At 40.8% G+C, this 12,953-nt stretch overlaps 1 protein-coding gene across 1 annotated transcript in view; it reads right to left on the reverse strand.

Moving 5' to 3' along the window:
- Positions 1-12,953, reverse strand: part of rab14l (RAB14, member RAS oncogene family, like) — a 47,774-nt gene that overhangs the window by 20,678 nt on the left and 14,143 nt on the right. The window lies entirely within an intron of this gene.

Consider the following 12,953-nt stretch of genomic DNA (forward strand, 5'->3'; position numbering starts at 1 on the left):
CGAAAACTAACGTGACGAAATTATTCATGCAATGTCGTTGACTAAAAACTACGACACAAAATGTAGTTTGCAAAATAAAATCTTGCTAAATGTTTATTAAACTTCAACTTGCTAGCTAACAGGAACTTATTTGCAGACAGGAAAGTAACAAACATAATTGTCCATGTGGAAGCCTTATCCCCAACACATCGTTCCGTGGGTGAATTATTGTAATGTTCTGGGGTTGTGTGTGTCGCTCTAGTTGGGTGTTGTTTCCCCCTGGGAGATATGAGAGGACGGACCGGATGTTACATTGTTGTTGTGAAGCTAGCGTAGTGTTGTGTATGAGAAGGGAAGTATCAACTTGTAAAACCCCATATTGTGCTGGAAATAAAGCACCATACAGAAAAGGAAACTCTGTAGGATCGAAAAAATTGAAAAAAACTCACGCCAGCTTATGAGGCTGTAACTGAGTGGCGAGATTAAACAAAAAAGACTAAATCAAGACTAAAATGCTCAGACTTGTAGTTGACTAAAACTGACTAAATTAAAGATAATGACGAAATTAACACTGGTTAACGACCTCAACCACATGGCGATCACTAGGCTTACGAGTTGATAGTTGATATTGATAGTTGATGAGTCATGATCACAATTTTTCATTCCGTCCCATTCAATACATTGCAATAATAATTTGTCCACCAGTTCACTGTATGATATAGGGCTGAACGGTTAATCGATTTTAAATAAAAATCTCGATTTGGAATGATGCAATTATCAAATCGCAAAAAAATGAGAAAATCTCAATTTTATTATTATTATTATTTTTTTTTAAACTTTTTAATTTATTTAACCAGGAAGTCCCATTGAGATACAAGATCGGTTTGGGAGAGGGAGGTAAGGGGTTTTAGATTGTGTGTTGTGAAGTTTAAACTTCAGAGAGGGAGAGTAAAGTACAGAAAAAAAGGTACCGTTGGGTACCGGTATCGATTCACAGGTAAAAAGAAACATTTTCAGGCTCGGTGTCCTGAAAAGACCCACCGCGTAGGCCAGATGCAAGCCGCATTTTACAATGAACCTCTGTGGGGCTGCTTAAAAAAATATATCATAATCGCAAATTTTATCGCAATCGCAATATCTGTCAGAAAAATCGCAATTCGATTATTTCAAAAAATCGTGCAGCCCTAGTATCATACTGGATGCGCTTTTATCCAAAACGCTTTACAACTTGTGTTTTAATAAGCCGTATTTCCTATACGTTGCGACGATGTGAGACAGCGGGACGGTGTGTGTGTAGCACTCTGCTTCCACTCCCTGCAGGTATAGGGGGCGACGTGCAAAACGTTGTTTCAGCTTTCATGGTGACAGAACGAGAGACTGCAAGTACAACAAGTGTCCACGGCTTGTTGACAAAGCAGACACACAAAGAGAAATATGACATTATTATTTCTCGTACAGTACACAGTAGGGGTGGGACGATCCAGATTGATATATTATCAATGATCCAATAGGATCGATGCAACGTAAAAAGATCGGTTCATATTTGAAAATCCTGTGGCGAGTCGTATCCGCACAGCAGTAGCGTCTGAAACGCTGTGTAGACAATACATTACAACAGCGCAAGGCTAAATAGTGTACCTATTTTGCGACCTGAAATAAGTCCCTGCTGTTTTATTCCGCAACGGGTCAAATGCATCCAACATGCTTTGCATCCCCACCATTCCTTTATGCCCACATTGCGTTAAAGACCGAAATGAACGTTATGTTAGCGTAAGCTAAAAAGCTAACCCTGATCAGAGCCATAGAAAGAACAGCAGAGGTCCATTAGTGGGGAAGTGGCATTCTGTGTGTGTGTGTGTGTGTGTGTGTGATATTGATAGTAAATTTACTGAGGATGGACAGATAATGTTGATATTTAAACATAAAAAATACAATACACAATAAATGTATTCATGATCATCATGCAACATAAAACAATTGTAGGAACGGTTTGGGAGAGGAAGGGGTTTTAGGTTGCGTGTTGAGAGTTCCAAAAACAATTACTTAAAGTTTAAAGCTCAATATATCAAAACGTGGCACATTACAGTGAACAGGAGGTCTATTTGTATTAAAAACAATAGATTGATTGATAGATAAATGTCTGGAAGAGCTCACAAATGATATTTCCGTTGCCTTTTTTTAGTTGATCTAAATGTTACTGATTGTGTTAAATATAAATATAATATCGTCTCATATCGATCGCAGGCACCTGAATCGAATCGTATCATGGCAGACTTTGTGATATCGGCAAATATCGTATCGTTGTCCAAAGAATCGATATCGTAATGAAACTGGTGATTCCCACCCCTAGTATACACAGTACTCTTACAGTACGCGGTACGGTGGTGTATTGGTTAACACTGTCGCCTCACAGCTAGAAGGTCCTGGGGTCAATTCCCGCTTGGGGACCCGGTTGCCGCATTGCCAGGTACCCAGGTGGGGTATCTCCCGGGCCTTTCTGTGTGGAGTTTGCATGTTCTCCCCGTGCTCGCAAGGGTTTCCCCTCCCGATAAGATAAACCCAATGGGAAAAACATGCACAACAGATCGCTAACACTGTCGCATCCCTGACGAAGACGGACAGGAGCACTTGGATTGGTCACCGGGCGCGGCGCTCGCCGCAGCCCTCGTCTGCTCCCGGCTGCCCTTGGGGGGGGGGGGGGGAAGGACGACGGTAGAACATTTGGTCAGCAACTCAGTGCATGTGTGCGTGTGTGTGTTCCTGTGGGTCGCCCATCGCATGTGTGTGTTAATCTGATGACAAATAAAGACTTATACATAGCAGACGATCAGGACAAGATGCCACAAAAACCCATCCGTAAAAGATGTTTTTAAAACCACAGACCAAGACAGCAGACAGACATGACGACCTGTTCAAATGACCTGAGCTGGCACTCAAATACCAGAACCATTGTTAAAAAGTCCCAGCAACGTCTTTTCTTTCTCAGGAAACTGAAATAGTTCACAAATAACAGGGTGATTCTACACAACTTCTATCGCTGTGTGATTTGAGAGCGTTCTTACTTCCTCCTGTACTATTATGGTTTGGTAACATCACAGACCAGGAGAAGAAATCTCTGAACAGAATTGTGCGTCTTGCACGCAAGACAATCAGGGTTAGCCTGCCAGCTCTAGAAGATATCTATGGGGGCACCCAAGTGGCGACCCATGTAACACGCTGTGTCATGAAGCGGCCGACCCGGGTTCGATTCCCGGAACCGGCGTCCTTTGCCGAATGTCTTTCCCCCGCTCTGTCTCCCGTTCCTCCTCTTTCTCTCTCTCTCTCTCTCTCTCTCTCTCTCTCTCTCTCTCTACCGGACTGCCCGGTAGTACAAACAAATAAAAATCTACCAAAAACATGAAGAAAAAAAAAGAGAAGATATCTATGGTGCCAGGCTGCCTGTTACTGTTCCGCAACTGTAGCTACTTCCGGGGTAGGCGCCTGTGAACTTGTTGCGCGTCCTGAGGCTGCCGCGGGGCGTGGCCACGCCTGTCACGTGCCTGTCGGGGCCAATCAGGGCCTACCCCGGAAGTAGCTACAGTTGCGGAACAGTAACAGGCTGCCAGCCTGCTTTCCCGTTCCTCTGGCATTATCAACGACCCCTCTGGTCACCCAGCCGCAAGCCTCTTTGTCCCCCTCCCCTCGGGCAGACGTTACCGCTCTATCACATGCTCTACCTCTCGGTTTACTAAGAGTTTCTTCCCCAGTGCTGTGCGCAGCCTGAATAATTCCAAAGGCTAGATTTGTATATTATTCTATTTTGTTTTGGTGTTTTATTAGTCAGATTTGTGGAAGTGCTGTTTTTGTGTGTCTGTGCATCATGCATTTTGATTATATGCACTTTTACTGTAAATTGTGCCTCTATGCATTATGCACTTAACTATGATATGCACTTTTAGGGGATGTTGATATCAACTTTAGCATTTGTCCTTTTATACTGTCTGTGTTTTATACGGTCTGTGTTTTTACATATTTTTCCTGTACTGTTTCTACTCTGCTCCTGTATTGGATTAGTTGTAGACAGTGTTTGCTCTGTACCTGTATTCCAATGTGGATTCGTCCATACATGGCAAATAAAATCTTTGACTTTGACTGTTCCAAGAGATTTAAAGAGCCGCAGGTTAGCAAATGTGATTGATAACAATTACATGCAATTAATATAAATAAATGAGTGAGATTGAAAGTGAATCCTACCAACTGTATTCAAACAACAATGTATGATGCAAACTCATATGAAGCTAAAGAAACTGAACAGTAGGGGTGGGAATTAGGGCTGGGCGATATATCGAGTATACTCGATGTATCGCGGCTTGTTCTACATGATGTAGTAAATTACTATATCGTGAACATCGAGTATCGAGTATCAGGTCGCGGTTGAGATGAGACTTGAGCGCAGAGCTTTCCTCCGATTTCATTATAGACAAAGACCAGCGCGGACCTTATATGACATGCAATTGTAACTTCATTAGACACAGACCAGCGCGGACCTTCAATGACATGCAATTGTAATTTCATTAGACACAGACCAGCACAAACCTTCAATGACATGCAATCTAATTGACGCGAGCAATGGGCTAACGTTAGCTGCTAACTAAGTTATCCCATAAGTAGGCTAAGCTAACTAGCGTTAGCCGCTAACCCTGGAAACGCTCAAAGCGGACTCCACAACTCCAGTTCCATTCGTGAGGAAAGGGGGTGGGTTATATTGACGAGGCTTGACAACAGAGGTTCAAAGATAACTTCATATTTATTGGTTATTCGTTTCTTTATATCGGGCATCCAGTTTCCATCTCTGTGTGTTCAACTGTTCATGTGTTGACGTTCGAGTGTGACATCATCGCCTACGGCAGCTTAGCAGCTCAAAACGCAAAGCCGGGGGGGGTAATTTCATTATCTGAAATATTATCTGAAAATTCTAAAATCATTAAGTCATTATCCCTTTGTGTGTGATTATTATTTTCTCACAGTAGTGTGTATATATATGTTTGTGTGTTTGGCTAAAGTGGATAGAAACCACAGTACTGTGCAAAAGTCTTGCACCCAAGAGTTTTTTTTTTTATATAAATTGTCTTAGATGTCACAAAAAAAAAAAAAAAGTACAACTCTTAGTACATTTTCATTTAATTATTTTTTAAAGCATCTTCATGGTTTAATAATGCAAACATATGTTGCAGGGACTATTATAATCATCATATTGGCGTGACTGTATGCATCAAAGGGTTAAATCAAGCATTTTTAAGTGCTTTAGAGGAAATGTCAAAATATCGCGATATATATCGTGTATCGTGATATGGCCAAAACATTTCGCGATATCATTTAGAGGCCATATCGCCCAGCCCTAGTGGGAATCGCCAGAGACCTCACGCTACGATACTATCGCGATACTTGCGTCACGATAGTATCGCGATACTAAATATATCGCGATGTGCTGAGTATTGTGATTTTTTTTTTTTTTTAATCAAATTTAATTTATTACCTTTTTTCAACTGCAAAGTAAGTCAACATGTTTTATCTAATAAAATAAAGTTCAGTCTGTTCATCTCACTTCAATAATTTGTATTGCAGAACATGGCATTTTCTCAAGCAGACAGATATACAAACTGAACTGTTTGTATTACAGTCATATTCCAAATTAACTGAATGCACATGTGTGTGTGTGTGGACTACTGTACTATTACAGGTATTGAAATGAACAATGCAACTTCCTTATACAAAAAAAAATAAAAAATAAATGTAATATCGATACTTTCCGTCCCTGTAAACAAAGTAACGCGATACTACTACGTATCGATTTTTTCCCCCAACCCTACTGAACAGGGCCCCTGTGGTGTCGAAAATGGTATTGTAGCTCACCGCATATCTCGGCGCTATTTCTGCGTCGGGGGAAACCGTGCTGAGTCACGGATCTGGTGGACTCCGAGTTCGATTCCCGGACCCGCCGTCATTTGCCAGAATGTCTTCCCCTGATCTATATCCCGTTTCACCCTGTATCTGTCGGTCATGCTTGACCAGAAAAGCGATAAACGCTAAAAAAAATAAAGTTTAAAAAAATAAAATAAAAAATGGTATTGAATAAAGATATTTTTCAAGGTACAGTATTGAAGTTAGAAATGCCAGTATTGTGATATAGATATAAAGCAAGGAAACTATAGAAGGAGGAAGGGTCATCACGTCAGAATATCAGCGTTCTATGCTCTGCTTGGTGCCAGACTTGCCAATAGACCCGTCTCAAACCCTGCCCCTTTTCTTGATCCTCCAATCACAGCTGTCGCTTACCTCTGACTTCCTCGTACAAAAAAGTCAGAGGTAAGCGACAGCTGTGATTGGAGGATCAAGAAAAGAGGGCAGGGTTTTGAGACAGGTCCATTCTATTGGAAGCTTGTATTAAAATTCTAAATATACAAGCTATCTGAGGAAATATACAACAACTAATATATCAAATGTTAGCTGGTTAACAATGCAACAAATTGCAGATGATTCCGACATCGGAGATAATAACCGGTTTAAATGATGGGTCATAAACAAGGAGATGATTGATCCCATTCAACTCAATGTCAGCCGAACTGAAAGTTTCCACACTTGGCACCAATGTGCATTCACGTGCTACACAGTGACGTCATGACCCTTCCTTCTTTTATAGTTTCCTTGCTAGAAAGCTAGCCTAGCTTAGCACAAGCGTTGTGGTAGGGTGTTGGAAGGGCCTACATGTAAAAAAAGGATTGTTGAATCAACAGTCATGGCAGTTTTGGACTATGGGGATGTAACATAGAGATGCTGCAGCCTCCACACTCAGGCCTTTAGACTCTGTTCAGCCCTGATGTTTATTACTGGTGATGCTACAACACTCACCACTGTGTTTTTTTATGCTAAAACACTCACCACAATCATGAATGAATGAATGAATATGAATGAATGAAAACTTTATTTAACAGATTGCAGAATGGGTACAATACAGTACGGCTCAATACACACAATTGTTAAGGGGATGCAGACCTGAGAAAGACGTCTTGTTTCCATCAGGGTCCCCCATTTTCAATTCATATAGACATTTATGACATACACAACATACATGACATTTATGGCATAGGGACATATAGGTATTTAGTTTTAGTTTTAGTTTACTTGGTAAATTGCCACCTTATCTCTCATCTATGCTACTCTGGAACACTGGTCCACACATAACATGCTCCAGTGATTGTCTAGTTCTTCAGGTTCCCTGAGCTAGAACTAATCTTGGCAAGACTGCTTTCTGCATTAGTGCAGAGGAATCATGGAATCTATGACCTAGATCTATCACGTGACCTAGAACTAAATGCTCTTTGTTTCTTTGACATTTTAGATTTCTAATCAATAACCGTCCACTATCAACATGTAGTTGTTTCTGCTAATTGCTCTTGCTTATGAACTGTATTATAATTATTTTCTTTTTTTGATCCGACTATGTATTTATGATTGATCTATCATTTTAAATTGATTGTGTGTGTCCTGTTGACATGCAATGCTCTGTACACTCTGCGCCATTGAAGCTCCAGTTTAAATAAATTAAATAAGATATTCCTTTATTGAACCCCTTGGTGGAAATGCAGGCGTCATAGCAGCATGGGGGAGGGGGGGTACAGGTATGGGCATGGTAATAGTAGAAGACATAAGCAATATAGGCAATACAATTATAGTACAGATACAAATAAGTAGTGTGTAAACAATATAATTAACTCTGAATATAATGAGCAAGTAGGCAGTGTCATCAAAGGTGCCAGATGTAGCGGCAGTAATAGGCTACATAACCTGGAGCTGTGTGTGTGTGTAGAAGAGAGATGATGTGTGGAGATAGGGAAATGAGGAGGCCTAGGGTTGGGAAACTCGTTTGTGAAAGTGAGAAGGTCCCCTGAAGGCAGGACTTCTGGCTTTGAGAGGCATGATTACATTAGCTTGGCCACAGCAGCATCCGTCAGCTCACAGGAAGAACACAGGTAATAGCTCATCATTATGGTGCGTTCAGAGTTGCCCTTTCAAGTGTTTCCTGAGCACCTGTGAATGACTACTCCCTGAGGTCTCAAAGCACTGAAAGGATGCACAGAAATCTCGGTCGCTGAAAATAGCGAAAAGGCCGAAAGTTTACCAAATGTGTTTTTTTTATTAAATCTTTTATTGTAGCAAAAAGTATAGACATAAATGTGATTCCAAAGAATTATTTTCCCTCTATGGCTGTTTCGTTGCTCTCCTGCGGCCATTGATGACACGTTCAAACCCAAACCACATCCCATTCATTGCCTGAAGCAAACTACTCAGCCGCTCAGACCTTGATTAAAACAGTGCCGGCGGCAACCCATGCTATTGTGTGAACGTGAGGCGCTCCAGAATCCTGATCCCTGTACTGCATCATGACTGTACTCGATCCGCGCTATAAAGACCATTACTTTGATGTGGGGGGAAAGCAGTGCACATGTGAAATGATGTTGTATGAGCCTCTGTTGCCTCAACGTATAGTCTGTGCTGCGCGCCCCGTCTCCATCATCAACTGGCGTTTACTTTCCATCAAATCCAACTGACCCTGGATCATTTAGCATGCACGCTGCTTTTCCCTCCACATCAGAGTAATGATCTGTATACCGTGGATCAAGTACAGTCATGATAACCCTCTTGGATCTTGGAGGACCAATCAAAGTGGCTGGCACAGATGGCATGCAGGTACTTGTCTGCCCCATCCACAAGCACAGACAGTGACTAATGTATTCATTTATTTTCATCAGTTATTATGCTTTTCTGGTATAATGTCTGGTGAAAAGGACAAAGCTCAATAGACTGATACACGTTTTTCATCAGTGTGATCATCACATGTCGTTTTGTAATTGTATTTTACATTAAAAAGCTTAAATCAAATTAATTTATGCAATGGTACAAATTGGCAAATAAAAGAAAATTGGGTTAAGGATTTTCATTTGTGTATCCATATTTAGAATATCTCTGCAATGCTGCATGCTAACTGTCACTTTGGTAGCTAGCTTACCGTCATAGCTTTTTAACAAGCTATATATATATATTATTGGCACATACAAAAAGCATGACAATAAAGGCGCAACATTCTTCCTTCTATTTGTCAGCAGGAGGGCCACTGATTTTGGCCTTGGACAAAAAGGGACTTACCGGTATCTTGAAGAAATTTAAATAGTTCATGATGTATGTTGGCTAGCATGTTTTTATCCCCCGGGCCCCGACTACCACAGACTACTACAAACAGATTTCAAAAGCCAAAAGGTTGGTGTTTGTTTCAAGGGTGATTTCATGAGATTCAATTTCTGATTTTATGCAGCATACATATTCTTATATCCCAGTTTGTCAAGTATTGTGGTTATACATGCATTATTACTAGGGCTGCAACTATTATAACGATTATTTTGTTATAATGATTATTTTGTTATCGATTAATCTGTCGATTATTGTATTGATTAGTCTATTAATCTAAACAATTAAACAGAAAAAAAACAACAATTGATTGTATTTGCAATTGAATATTTCAAAATGTTTTACTAGTGTCCTCAGGTCACATGGGTAGTTGCCTCTTGCCTCATCTACAGAATACCCAGAGTAGGAGATGAGCCATGAAGTTTATTAGTAACCTACATGCCCTTACTGCTTTTTATCTATCGACTCATTATAGCTACTTTATTATCTTGAAATAATATAACACCCACCCGTTACTATGACATTGTTTATCATTACATACAATGTATTCATGCCTGTAGCTAAATGCTGAAAAACAGGGGACACAATTTACTTTTTTGCTTTAAAAAAAAGATTTAAAAAAGATTCCAGACAGATATTTCTTTTCTAGCCAAAAATGATAAATAGCTTTAGGATATCTCCATGAATGTATTGTGTGTTATCTCTCCACTCCACACTATGATTGTGCTTGTGCCAGCACAGGAGATAATTAAAACATGTTTTTTTATATATAGGATATACATATTTTAAATCAATATCTTCCTTTTTTTAATAAAATAGCCTCAGGAATCAGGATTGTTAAAGTTAATTAACCTAATCTATGTCAAAAAGAGTAGCCTATAGTAAATGTATACACACACACCGCGACGTGGGCATGTTAGATACCCATTTTCATTGCACATAGAAACAGCGCAACTTCCGAGAGGAGTTGTCACAGGGCTGTAGAACGCAGGGCTGAAAAGCTGTCATAGCTTCTAAAATGTAATGTGGGGGGTATCGGCTCATCCACTCCCTTACAGCTGGAGTTGACGTGAAACATGGAAGTTATCAAATGCGAGCGAACCGCACACCGCCGAGTCCTGGCTCCAGGCAGAATCACAAATAGTGGTTTAAGAGAAGTTATTTATATTTTGATTCATTGCACACTAGTTAGATTACATGTTGCGCATGTTATGACTTTGAACGTCTGCCATTTCCACTGCAAAAGGCATTGATTGATTGAAAATTGTATTAACAGATTGCAGAATGGGTACAATACAGTACAGCTCAATACACACAATTGTTAAGGGGATGCAGACCAGAGAAAGACTTTCGTCTTGTTTACATCAGGGTCCCCCATTTTCAATTCATCATAACATAGTGGTGTAGTGTATCTTGTAGACCAGGCCCATTGCAAGTTGCTGTACTCTGTCGTCTACTCTAAGCCATCCTAGGTTGTCAAAGTGGGCAGGGGTGAGGTGGGTTCTAGTAGTAAGGTCAAGCAGTAGTCTGACCAGTTTGTTTTGTGATGTTTGTAATTTAGTTTGTAGCGCCTTTGAGGTGCTTAGGTACCATGAGGTGCAAGCATAGTCGTAGTACCCTTGAATGAGTGCTCCTGCCAGAGTCTTCAGGGTATTCTTCTTTACCAGAGAAGAGATCCGGTACAAGAATCTAGTTTGTTGGTTGACAGGCTATGTGTATCTACAGGACTGACACCTATTTAAACGCACACACACGCCTGAGTTAAAAGCTATTGCGGCCATTGGGTTGGTTTCTCTATGTGTAGCTAAATGTGATTGTAACAGAGAATCCATGTCTAAAACGTGAAGAGCCTTCATTGGACAGAGTGAATAATCATTGATCATGATAAACCTTGGGCATTGTACACAGCTCCCAAATAGCTATCCACTGCATCATATATCATCTTTATATTTCTTATTTTCATTGTCAACAATGTTGTTGATCGGTAGTCCTTTCTCAGCTGAAATATTCTTATAGTAGCCTACTGTATATCCACAGCTTTGGCTAGTTAGCCACAAACTGATTGATTGATTGAACATTTTATTAACAGATTGCAGAATGGGTACAATACAGTACGGCTCAATATACACAATTGTTAAGTAAGTAAGTAAGTATTTATTTATAAAGCACCTTTCATACATGTCATGCAGCTCAAAGTGCTGTACACAAACACACATATATAAAGCATCACATTAATAAGACAACAGTAATAAAAGTACGGCAATAGGCAAAGCACAGTAAAATAACATTTCAGTAAAAGATCAATACATAAAATATAAAAAAAAAAAAAAAAAAAACAGAGAGGAGATCCGGTACAAGAATCTAGTTCGTTGGTTGACTTTTTTACATTGGATGCCATTTTGTCACAGGAAAGATTTGCCTCTAGTATGGAACCTAGGTATGTAATTTCATCTTTCCTTGTGACAATATTGTCATCCACTGTAACTGAGAAGCTGTCGGTCTTGCTGAGTTTGTTTTTTGAACTGAAGAGAATGGACTCCGTTTTACCCAGGTGTAATGATAGGATGCGTTGATCATGAATATGCAAATCGACAAAATGTCATGGAACGTTGTTGACAAATCATTGCAGGCCTAATTATTACAATCACAGAAAATGGCTTAGACCCCAGAGGGATTAATCAATGTTGTCATGAGATTGTTTTTTTTTTCTTTTTTTTTTTTTATCCACTTTCTCCTTTTTCTCCCATCCCAATTTAGTCGTGCCAATTCCCCCCTCCCCCGTCTTGATCGTTGCTCGCATGTGCCCCCCACTGGTCGGTCATAGGGAGGGTTGAAGAATCTATCGCATGTCCCCTCCGATACATGCGGAGTCAGCCAGCCACTTCTTTTCACCTGCCAGCGCGGACTCTCATTGGCGAGGTGTAACGTGTGGGAGGCTCACACTACCCTCGACATCTCCTGTCCTTGCTGTGCAGGCGCCCTGACCGACCTGTAGGAGTCGCTGTTTACAACGACCAGATTACCACCCATCGACTCCCCTCCCGCTGACTCTGCCAATTGAGTCAGTATGACGGCCGGCCCAAGCCGGAGGCAACGCTAACAGCCGGATTTGATATCGGTGTCTCACGCGTTGGTGACGAGCGCTTAGACCGCTGCGCCACCCTATGAGATTGTTGAGTATGAAGTAATCACCATGACATGGTAAATGGACTGCATTTATACATTGCATTTAAATGGTTCTTTCGACTACCTGTAACGATTTACAACTTCCCATTCACTTACACCCACCACCGTTGAAGGCAGTCCCCCAGCTCATTTGGAGCAGTTAGGGGTTAGGTTTTCTTTCAGATGGCCCATTAAGTTAGCAATTAGTTCATGGTAGCTCATTGTTATTAGCTAAGTGCATACGTAGGTCTAGTGCAATCACGATCAAAGAGGGTCCATCTATGACCGTAGTAGGCATGTGTTAAAAGCATACCGACAGGTGCTCCGTCTTCGTGGGATTCCACGGCTTACTGGGAATACAAGCCCCATGGGGGCATTTAGTCTCTCTTGCATATAAGAGGACAACTGGGACATCTTGGTTAATGCTTCAGTAATATTGAAATGGGAGCTCTCACCAAACTCTCGAAATTCTTTATAGACTAGAGGTCGCCATGTCGGGCCTTTGAATTTGGGGCGCTTTGCTAAATGAGCTGCGTTAGTTGGTTCACACCGCTCTGTGCCGTGGTATGTATGGCCTTCCTAGTAAA

Source organism: Notolepis coatsorum (genome assembly GCF_963971535.1).
Source record: "Notolepis coatsorum genome assembly, chromosome: 11".
Classification (NCBI taxonomy): Eukaryota; Metazoa; Chordata; class Actinopteri; order Aulopiformes; family Paralepididae; genus Notolepis; species Notolepis coatsorum.